Genomic DNA, 9,868 nt, shown 5'->3' on the forward strand with positions numbered 1-9,868 from the left:
TCCCCAATTGCTGTCTAGAAAGCCAAGTACTATATTGAATAGATAGAGGAAGAGTGGGCAACCTTGTCTTGTCCCTGATTTTAGTAGGATTGCTTCAAGTTTCCCTCTATTTAGTTTGATGTTGGCTACTGGCTTGCTATATATTGCTTCTATTATATTTAGGTATGGATCTTGAATTCTTATATCTCCAGTACTTTTAACACGAAGAGGTGTTATATTTTGTCAAAGGCTTTTTCAGCATCTAATGAGATGATCATGTGGTATTTTTTAAAGTTTATTTATATAGTGGATTACGTTGATGGACTTCCACATATTGAACCATCCCTGCATCCCTGGGATGAAACCTACTGGATCATGGTGAATGACCATTTTGATATGTTCTTAGATTCGGTTTCCAAGAATTTTATTGAGTATTTTTGCATCAATATTTGTTATGCTTTGTATATGCTTGGTTCAGTGAGTGGCATTATTAGAAGGTGTGGCCCTGTTGGAGTAGATGTTTCACTGTGGGTGTGGGCTATAAGACCCTCACCCTAGCTACCTGGAAAATAGTCTTTCATTAGCAACCTTCAGATGAAGATATAGGACTCTCAGCTTCTCCTGTACCATGCCTGCATGGATGCTGCCATGTTTTCACCTTGATGATAATGGACTGAACCTCTGAATCTGTAAGCCATCCTCTATTAAATGTTGTCCTTTATAAGACTTGCCTTGGTCATAGTGTCTGTTGATAGCAATAACACCCTAACAAAGACAATATTCATGAGGGAAATTGGTCCAAGGGATTGCAGTGATGGTAGAACTATGTTCCAATGCTGCCAAATTACACTGGTGTCTGTTGCTTATGTTCTTGTGCTTGCCTCTCACTATCTGGTCATCTCTGGTGTTGTTATCTGGCCTGGGTGTCTCTGACTGGAGCAGGCCTCCTTGGAGGCATGTACAGCTTTGTGATCTGGGTTAGATCAGGCCTGCTAGAAGGCATACAGAGCTGTCATTGGTTAGGGCAGGCCTCCTGTATCCCTGGTTAGAGCAGGCCACCTGTGTCCCTGGTTAGGGCAGACTTGCTGTGTTCCTGGTTAGGGCAAACCTCTTGGAAGACAGGCAGGCTCTGTGGTACAAGGGAAGGTACAGTTGCAGATAGAGGGGCAGTCTGGAAGAACAATCGGGCTCAGGCAGAGCAAGATAGATCCCATGTATGCTGGACTCTGTAGGATTCCCAGTTGGCGTGGTTATTGGGATGGGTGTCTCACCTGTGTCTCTGGTTAGGACAGACTTCCTGGGAGACAAGCTGGCTTGGGGATACAGAGGCAGGACCTCCCCCAGTTTCAGATGGAGGTATAGACCTGAAGGATAATGGAGTTTGGACAGGGGGATAGGTCCAGAGTCAGCTGGGCACTTTGGGTCTCCAAGCTCTGAGACATATTCTAATGGATGCCTCACATGTGTCCCTGATTACCACAGACCTCCTGGGATACAGGCAGTCTGTGAGGTGTGGGAGAGGAGTAGGCATGCTGATCTACCTGAGTAAAGGTGCAAACTAGAATGCTAGACGATATTTTATGAGACGCCTCTTTTGAGTATCTGAAAGTCTGTGGCTCATTATCAGAGAAGGTATTGGCAGCTTTCAGTTCATGAAAAGTTCTCATGCCAACAGTGGATTGGGGCAATCTGACAGACCAGTAACATGTGGTTCTCTTCCCTATTCAATGGAATATTTACTGGTCCAGTGGTAGTCAGGTAGTTTTCACCTTGGACTGAATTCTTGTGAACATCAATTGGCCTATGGAATTCTTAAGGACTTAAAGTGTCACCCTTGTTCATTAAGAAGTCAGTTGCTTTGTCCCCAGTTGTTTTTAAAGTGATACCTTAGGATCTTCCCTAGGGTCCTTGGAGCTTAAAGCCTATGAGCTGGAGCCAAGCTACTTTTCTATCCATAGGAGTTGGGGGCCTTTTCTTCCAATTAAGGTACTTATTTTTACAATGTACTTTTCCTTGTGGTAGGCACATTGTTCTTTTACTAATGCTGCATTGCTTGTTTCCAGCCCCCCCTTTTTTTTCTGTTTCACTAGACTAGTTTATTATTCAGATTTTCTCATCAGACTACTACTTTGGTCTTGGTAGGTCTCTTGTATCTCTGACTCTCAATCAGTTTTTTGTTGTTGCTCACATTTTGAGCTACCTCCAACCAATGGGTCCCATTCATACCTTCAAATCCCTCTACATTTTGCAACTTCTAATAGTTGGTACAAATTGAGTGACAAAAGCAATGTAGGAGCAGGATGTTCTGGGGTCCCCTGTGTGACCTCACTTATCTTTGTCAGTTTTGTGGGCTTCTGTACTGCTGCTCCTAGCCCACCTGGAAAGTCCTGGAATACATCTCTAGTGTCCCATTATCTTTTTCTCTTTTAGGATACTAGTGAGGGTAGTTTTGATGTCAATATAGTCTTAATACAATTAAGAATCCCAGTGATTCTTGTGGACCATCTGGATGAACTACCAAGTTCCAGGACAGTTCTACATGAACTTCCCCAAGCCAGCCAACTGGAGCCAGAATAAATCCCAGCAGAAGGCATCTATAACCAGCACTGCCAGCACCTCCTCCCAGCACAGAGTAATGTGGCTTGAAAAAAAGAAGGGATGTCCTCAAGACAGCTGGCACTCCAGTACCATGGCCAGCACCTAGACCAACACAGGTCTAGACCAGGTCTAGACCAACACAAAGAAGAACATGAAGGCAGAGGCTTCACATAAATGATTGCCTGGGCCAGGCAGCAGTTCCTGTAGACTCTGGGTTTGCCCCTAGGCAGCCAGAATCACTGGACTGATCAGACGCTTGCCCAGCAAGTTGGGTACTCCCATGACACAGTAGCACCTAGAACACCTAGAGGGGCTGATGCAGAGGCCACAACTGTAGGGTCAAGGCCTTGAAGGCATCAGCAGCACCAGCAACATCAGGTTGGCCAGCAACCATGCAGCACTGCCCATAGTCAGCAAGGACCCAAGTTCTACTCAAGTGGATGCTCGGCAGCAATAAGATTCATTCAAGATCCCTGCTGCATTAAGCTGGTGCAGCATAGAGTTTGTTCAGCAGAGAAAGGTCTGCAGGAGACAGGGTGTTGTTCACAGTCAAATCTCCTATCTAAGCTCTGGAGACACACCCATCTATGAGGGCTAGAAGCCCCTGTGGGTATCTGGTGCTACAGAGTTGGAAACAGCTCTACTAAGAACTTAGCCTGATATACAGAGTCCTAAGGAGAGACAGAGCCTATACCCAGAGTCTGAAGAAAGGGCAAAGTACCCATAATCTGAGTATCCAAGGCTAATTCTTCAGATCATGCAAGAGAACAGAAAAAGTGGAGAGAGAACCTGTTGCAGGAAATATTTAAAAAGAGTACGGAAAGTTCCCGAGCTATGCCCTGGGTCTCTCTACCCGGGCAGTGGTCTCGCCACCTCTGGCTCTAGGCTTAGTCTCATACAGTGACTGATCACAGTCTTCCCAGCTCCAGTTCACTTGCCTCTGAAGCCGCTTGTTCTGTCTCAGCCATAAACCCCCTGTGGACAGCAGTCCCACATTCCAGCAACCCAGTAAAACAAAACTCTAGAAGCTTATAATTAAACAGTCAGATTTATATATCAATAAATTCTAAATTCACAGGATGCCCACACAATAAATTCAGAGCCAATTGATAATGATACAAGCTGTCCATCTAGATTAGACAAGTCATCCCAATTATTCTATCCCTATATGATACTCATAACTACCTGTGGCTATTTAAAACCATGTGAGATCAGGATCTTCTTCCTGTCCATCCTCCATCTTGCTTCCTTCTCCTCTCTCTCTCTCTCTCTCTCTCTCTCTCTCTCTCTCTCTCTCTTCCCCTCCCCCAACTTTTAACTCCATCTCCCTTTTCCCTGTCCAATTGCAGGACTCCTGCTGCACTAATATTTAAATAGATTGGACAGGGAAAATCCTGCCACAGGAACCCAGTAGGACCCAATGGGGAGAAGGGAGGCCAGGTCTTCCTGGTGGCCATAAACTCTTCCCAGAGTTCATGCTAAATTTCAATGTGGATTATGAAACTAGGATATGCTCACATGGTTTTATTACATCCACCCTGTTTAGGCTGATAAGGCAAGTAGGGAGGCTGAGAGAGGGTTAAGATTTCCACCACTCTTGAAGCCACTACTCTTTTTTAGGTCCCCACAAGGGGGAGATTAACAATGAGTTCAGCAAACAAGGTCCTTGAAAAGTTAGGGGATCTGTTTCGAGTCACAGATTTTGAAAGTGGCAGGATCAGCGGGGACTCAGATGTTTCTTTAGTACACCTGTCTGCTTCCATGGCTCCTTAACCCAAGAGGCAGAGCAAATTTCAGTGCCAGCACTCTCTACACATGAAAATCCAAGAGGTGATATTGATTTGGGTGTCAGAAACCACAGTGACTGTGTAGACAGGGTGACAAGCATATGGTTAAGTGAACTGAGGGTGTCATCAAGCCTGGGATCAAGTCCTGGATCTATTGTTACTGTTTGTGTGATTTGCTCAGCTTCCTAAACAGTAGCATCTGTCTTGGTTGCTTGGTGTCTTTGAGATATGGCGGCAAAGCATAGACTATGCCTGGGAAGCCCTGGGTGAATGCAGTTGCCTCCGTCTTACTTGGAGAAAAGAGATTTTTAGCTCATAGGTAGCTGCACATTTCAGTGTGGATTTTAAAACCAGAACATGCTAGCCTTGTTTTAGGGCATTCCTAATGTTCATCTCTGTGACTACTGGAGAGTATAACTTTCTTCCTTGTAGTGACTAGTCTGTAGAAAATGGGAGGCAGAATTACCTGGAGTTTCTTTCTTTAACATACAACATTCTGGGACAGAAAATGGTTTCCAGCCTTGAATTGTAGTGGAATGATTTGGGCCAAATTATGTAAGCAAGCAGATTATGCCTTAGCATGAACAGATTCATTTGAGATTCTCTCCATCTACTCTGATGGACAGAATATGGGAGAAGGCAAGGCCCTGCTCTTCATCCTGAAGGGTGGGCAGAGAAGCTGCCTCCAGATGAATGTGTGGCCAGCTATTCATGCCATATGTCAGGAAATGTTCAAGCTTTGGAATTACACAGGACCTTAGGATTCTGGCTTTGTACTTCAACTTCAGTTATTTAGGAACTTTCAGTGTTATTTCTGTAGGGTTTGGGGCTTCTTTAACCTCAGAGGATTGCTGTAAGCATGAGGGGGAAAAACCATGTACTTGACTCTGTGTAATGGCATTTAAAGCCAACTTGGAGGACTGTGTCTATGCTGGGTACACACTAAGCCTTTCAGGATGCTCTGACTACAAAGGCCTGGCATTAGGTTAGCTCTATGTCGTGTTCCTTCCCTATCAACCCCATCTCCTAGCAAATAATGATGAATTTAGATGTGTCCCATTTGAGTATGATAGAGAAGAACAGGAAGGAGGACCTATGGCCAATGACAGGAGAATCTGATGACAGCTGGGGTTTCTTCTCTAGACAGACACATAGTGACCAGTGTAATGATTTCTATGAAATAACAATCCATAAAAGGTGGTGTCTACCCTCTATTTTTATCATTTTGTGCATTTTTTACAGTTATGAATTCGTGTATCCATGTGTGCACTTGTGTGCCAGCACACTTGTGTGAAGCCTAAAGACAAGTTGTGAACCAATTTTCTCCTGTCTTGTGATTCTTAGAGATCAAATTCAGTCACCAGCTTAGTTGCAAGCACCTCCACCTGCTGTGCCAATCTACCAGTGCATTATACATATTTTCTTATTGTTTTGAGGCAAAGTATATATCGCTCTGGCTGACCTGGAGCACAGGGATATATTTTCCAGAGCCTAGGATTAAAGACATTCAGTACCACACCAACGTCTCTTGTGGCCTCAAAGTATAGAGATTAGATGTTTCTACTAAGCACTTCAGTTTCTCCATCATATGTGCACTGCATCAAGCAGACTGGACACCTAACAAAGGCTGTCTCAGAAACTTCCTTCAAAACAGCAATGTTCTGGTCTAGACCCTCTTCTGTTTCTCTCAGTCTAGGAATCAAGTGCATATATCACACAGGAAAACAAAATGCAAATACATAGAAATGGCTTCTGAAAGGTCCCATATAAACACGTCTGCGTGGCCTGTGTCAGTGCCTCCCAGTACCTCCTCCAAACCACTGAGCATGTGCAGACAGTTCTGCCCACAGAGGGGTTCATAATTCCACTCTCATGATTTTAGCAAAAAGTTATTTACAAAGTGGTATTTCACTACTTCTACATTTAACATACATTGAGCACTTCTAAACATCGAGATAGACCAGATGTTTCAAGTAAAGAATGTTATTCACCGTTCACACAGCAGGCCAGTAAATGGCACACACTTAATGAGAGTAATTAAAATTCTTTAATGTGAAAAGTACAAAATGTATTGTTTTGCTAACTCTTCTTTGCATACTCAAACTCTGCCAGATCTTTAACATCTAGAGTGACTAGATGTTGTTTGTTAGGAGTCTTTTATCATTTAAATATACTATGTACACAGCAAAGCCAAAGCTCCACTGTACACCTCACCTCTCTGTGGCTCTGCTAACCAGGACCTTGGAGCACTCTGTCCATCTAGATCGAGGGCTCACCCAAGGCTCAGTCCCCTCCCAGCTATGGCCAAGTGTTTCTGATGTTCCTGGTACAACTCTGTCTCAGGCTGCAGAGGCCATGAAGGGCCGGGCTTGTTTTTCAGGGGTCTGCCGTTCTTTTAGCCAGTCCAGGCCTGTGGCCACCAACTGAAGACTTCCCAGGAGGTATGGTTCGGCTTCTCCATGGCCCAACCCTGGAGAGTAGGGCCCAAGGAGTCCTAGATGCCCTGCAAAGAGGCTGCCTCCATCCAGGCTCCTTGTTGACAGGGAAATGGTGGCTGCAGAATCACGCCACGGTAGCAGGATGGTCACCTAGGCTGTTCCTAGGCCCAACTATATCTGGAGTTAGATCATTAGTTAAGTTTTTTTTATTGTTGTTTTATGATTCAGGCTGTCTTCCTACTTCTAGTAAAGATGTTTACAGCATGCAAGTAAAACTAGGTTGTAATAGGCTTGAGGTGATGTTTTCTCCATTTATCTTCCATTTCAAGTTCAGTACTGCTACAAGTATTCCTGTGTCTTGCCAGTATTTTTAAAGAGGTAAAAGAAAGGTAATAGGATATAGAAAAATAGAAGAAAGGAAAAACTTTGAGTGGTGTGTAAATAGGGAAGAGCTGAAGAGAGGACCACAGTGAGGTGGAGACTGACTGTGGGCACAGATTCGTTGCTGACTCCCTAGCCTCATAGGCTGACCTAGGGTAGGGGACCTAGATTTGAGGCCAAGTGTCAGCGGCAACAGAGCTTGAGCCAAACACGGGCATGCTCCCTTCCTCCAAGAGCAAACTAGAGCTGGACTGGAATATGGGCATACTGCCAAACCTCGAATGGTGAACTAAAACTGGGGCAAACATCTGGGTGAACTCCCTTCCTCAGATGGCACACACATGTTATTTCAAGATACCACATATGAGAGAAAACATGTGACATAGGATTTCTTCATTGCTATTCCATCCCCAGGAAGGTCCCAGAGTTCTTCCTCTAGGCCTTGAGCGGTCTCTTCAGCCACGTCCCCCAAGCTGCATCTCCAAGCTGACTTAGCACCAATTCTAAATTCACATGAAGTACATCACTCTCCCTCCATTCCAAGTGAGGGTCTGAACCTGCTTAGGCATACCTAAGCATTTATGGCCGTCTCAGCTAAACAAGCAAATGCTTGCCCTATGACTTTATTGTGAAAGTATATATATAAAGAATGGACAGTTATATTGCAATATCTGCTGCCCTATAAAATAAAATCTAGGAAATAAAATCCAGGTTCAAATTCCTAGGCAGATACTACTCACAGAGACCCCAGGAGTAAGAGCTGTTTCCTTCTTATATGTGATTATCTTACAAACTTTAGAAACTATAATCATGTTTGCTCAACTGTTCTCCCTGTGTCCACCAGTGCACAACTGCTGGACAAACTTCATTAAACAAGGTAAGGGTCTCATAGCTCTTTTTGTCACTCTCAAACTTCATGGAGCTTTTTTGTTTTAAAAGATATACAATTTTAAAAAAATAACTCAGTGTTAGATCTTATCCCCTTAAAATGTAAGCACATTATACAGTTTTGTCAATGACGGATACAATGTTGCGCGGCGGCGTTAAGTCCCTGCAGACCTCTGGAGCTTGCCTGGCTTGCATGACTTAAACTCTACATCGATAGCAATTCATTTGTCTCCCAATCCTCCTCCCTGCCAACCCTCTCTCCGCTTTCTGCTGTAGATATTTCCTAAAACTGGAATCATCCTAAGGGTGCTCTTCTGTATCTGGCTTCTTTTACTTAGTATAATGTCCATCAAGGGGCAGCCATGTGATAGGACAAGACAGCCTTTTTCTATAAATGTGCACAGCGAATAATCTGTCTTCTTTCCTCACTCACCCATTGATGGACATTTCGGTTGTCCCCATCTCTTAGGGTTCCAATAAGCACAAGAATACAAGTATCTCCATGGGATGCTGGTTTTAATTCATTAGAATAAAATTCAGAAGTGGGGTTCTCTTTTTGAGAACCCTGATAATGCAGTGGCCACATCATTTTATATCCCTGCCAACTTGTGTACCAATTCTACTTCCTCCCTATGTTTGTTAACACATATCGGCTTCTGGGTTTTGTTGTTGTTGTTGTTGTCGTTGTTGTTGTTCTTCTTCTTCCTCTTCCTCTTCTTCCTCTTCTTCCTCTTCTACTTTTTCTTCCTCCTCCTCTTCCTCCTCCTCTTCTTCCTCCCCTTCCTCTTCTTCTTACAACCATATTAACAAATGTGAGGTCATATATTCTCATTTGTATTTCTCTGATTTATTGGCATATTGAATATCTCTTCAGGTCCTTTCATTGTTTTCATTATTTCCCTTCTTTAACAATATATTGTTTCAGATTTTATGGCCTTTTTTTTTTAAGGCTACTTCTTTTCTAACTCTTGTAAAAAATTGTCTTTATATCTTGGATACTTATCCCGTTTCAATAGATGGCTTGCAAATATTTTCTCTAATTCTGTGAACTGCTGCTTCACTCTCCTGTCTGTCTCCTTTGCTCTGATGAAGCTCCTTGCTGTGACATAACCCCATTTGTCTATTCTCAGTCTCACTGCCTGAGATTCCTCTTACCTCACTATTGAGAATATGGGTGCTCTGGAGACAATTGGTGGTAAACCGAGCTGCAGCCCAGGATTCCTGACCTGAATTTCATTATTCTTTCTCCACTACAAGATGAATGTGAGAAATGATTGCTAAGACCAATATGATGAAAATGTTTCCTTCTGTTTTTCTTCAGGAGGTTTATCGTTTGGGGTCTTTGTTTAAGAATGTGTGTATTTACTTACTTACTTACTTACTTACTTACTTACTTCTTACTTACTTACTTACTTACTTACTTCTTTTTGTAGGGTCTGACTGTGTAGCTCTGGCTGACCTGTAACACATTATTTAGACCAGGCTGGCCTTGAACTCACAGAGACCTGCTTGCCTCTGCCTCTTGAAAACTGGGGTTAAAAGTGTGTGCCATGTCAGCCTTTCATCTATTTTGAGTTGACTTGTGTATGGAGTAAAATAACTGCCCAGTTTATTTTTTTTTTTACACAGATATCTAGTTTTCCCAATATTGTTTTAAAAGACCACCCTTTCTCTGGTATAATACAGACACAATTCTGGAAGCTTAAGTCACCATACACACACACACACACACACACACACACACACACACAGAGAGAGAGAGAGAGAGAGAGAGAGAGAGAGAGAGAGAGAGAGAGA

Source organism: Grammomys surdaster, unplaced genomic scaffold (genome assembly GCF_004785775.1).
Source record: "Grammomys surdaster isolate TR1022 unplaced genomic scaffold, NIH_TR_1.0 126198, whole genome shotgun sequence".
Lineage (NCBI taxonomy): Eukaryota > Metazoa > Chordata > Mammalia > Rodentia > Muridae > Grammomys > Grammomys surdaster.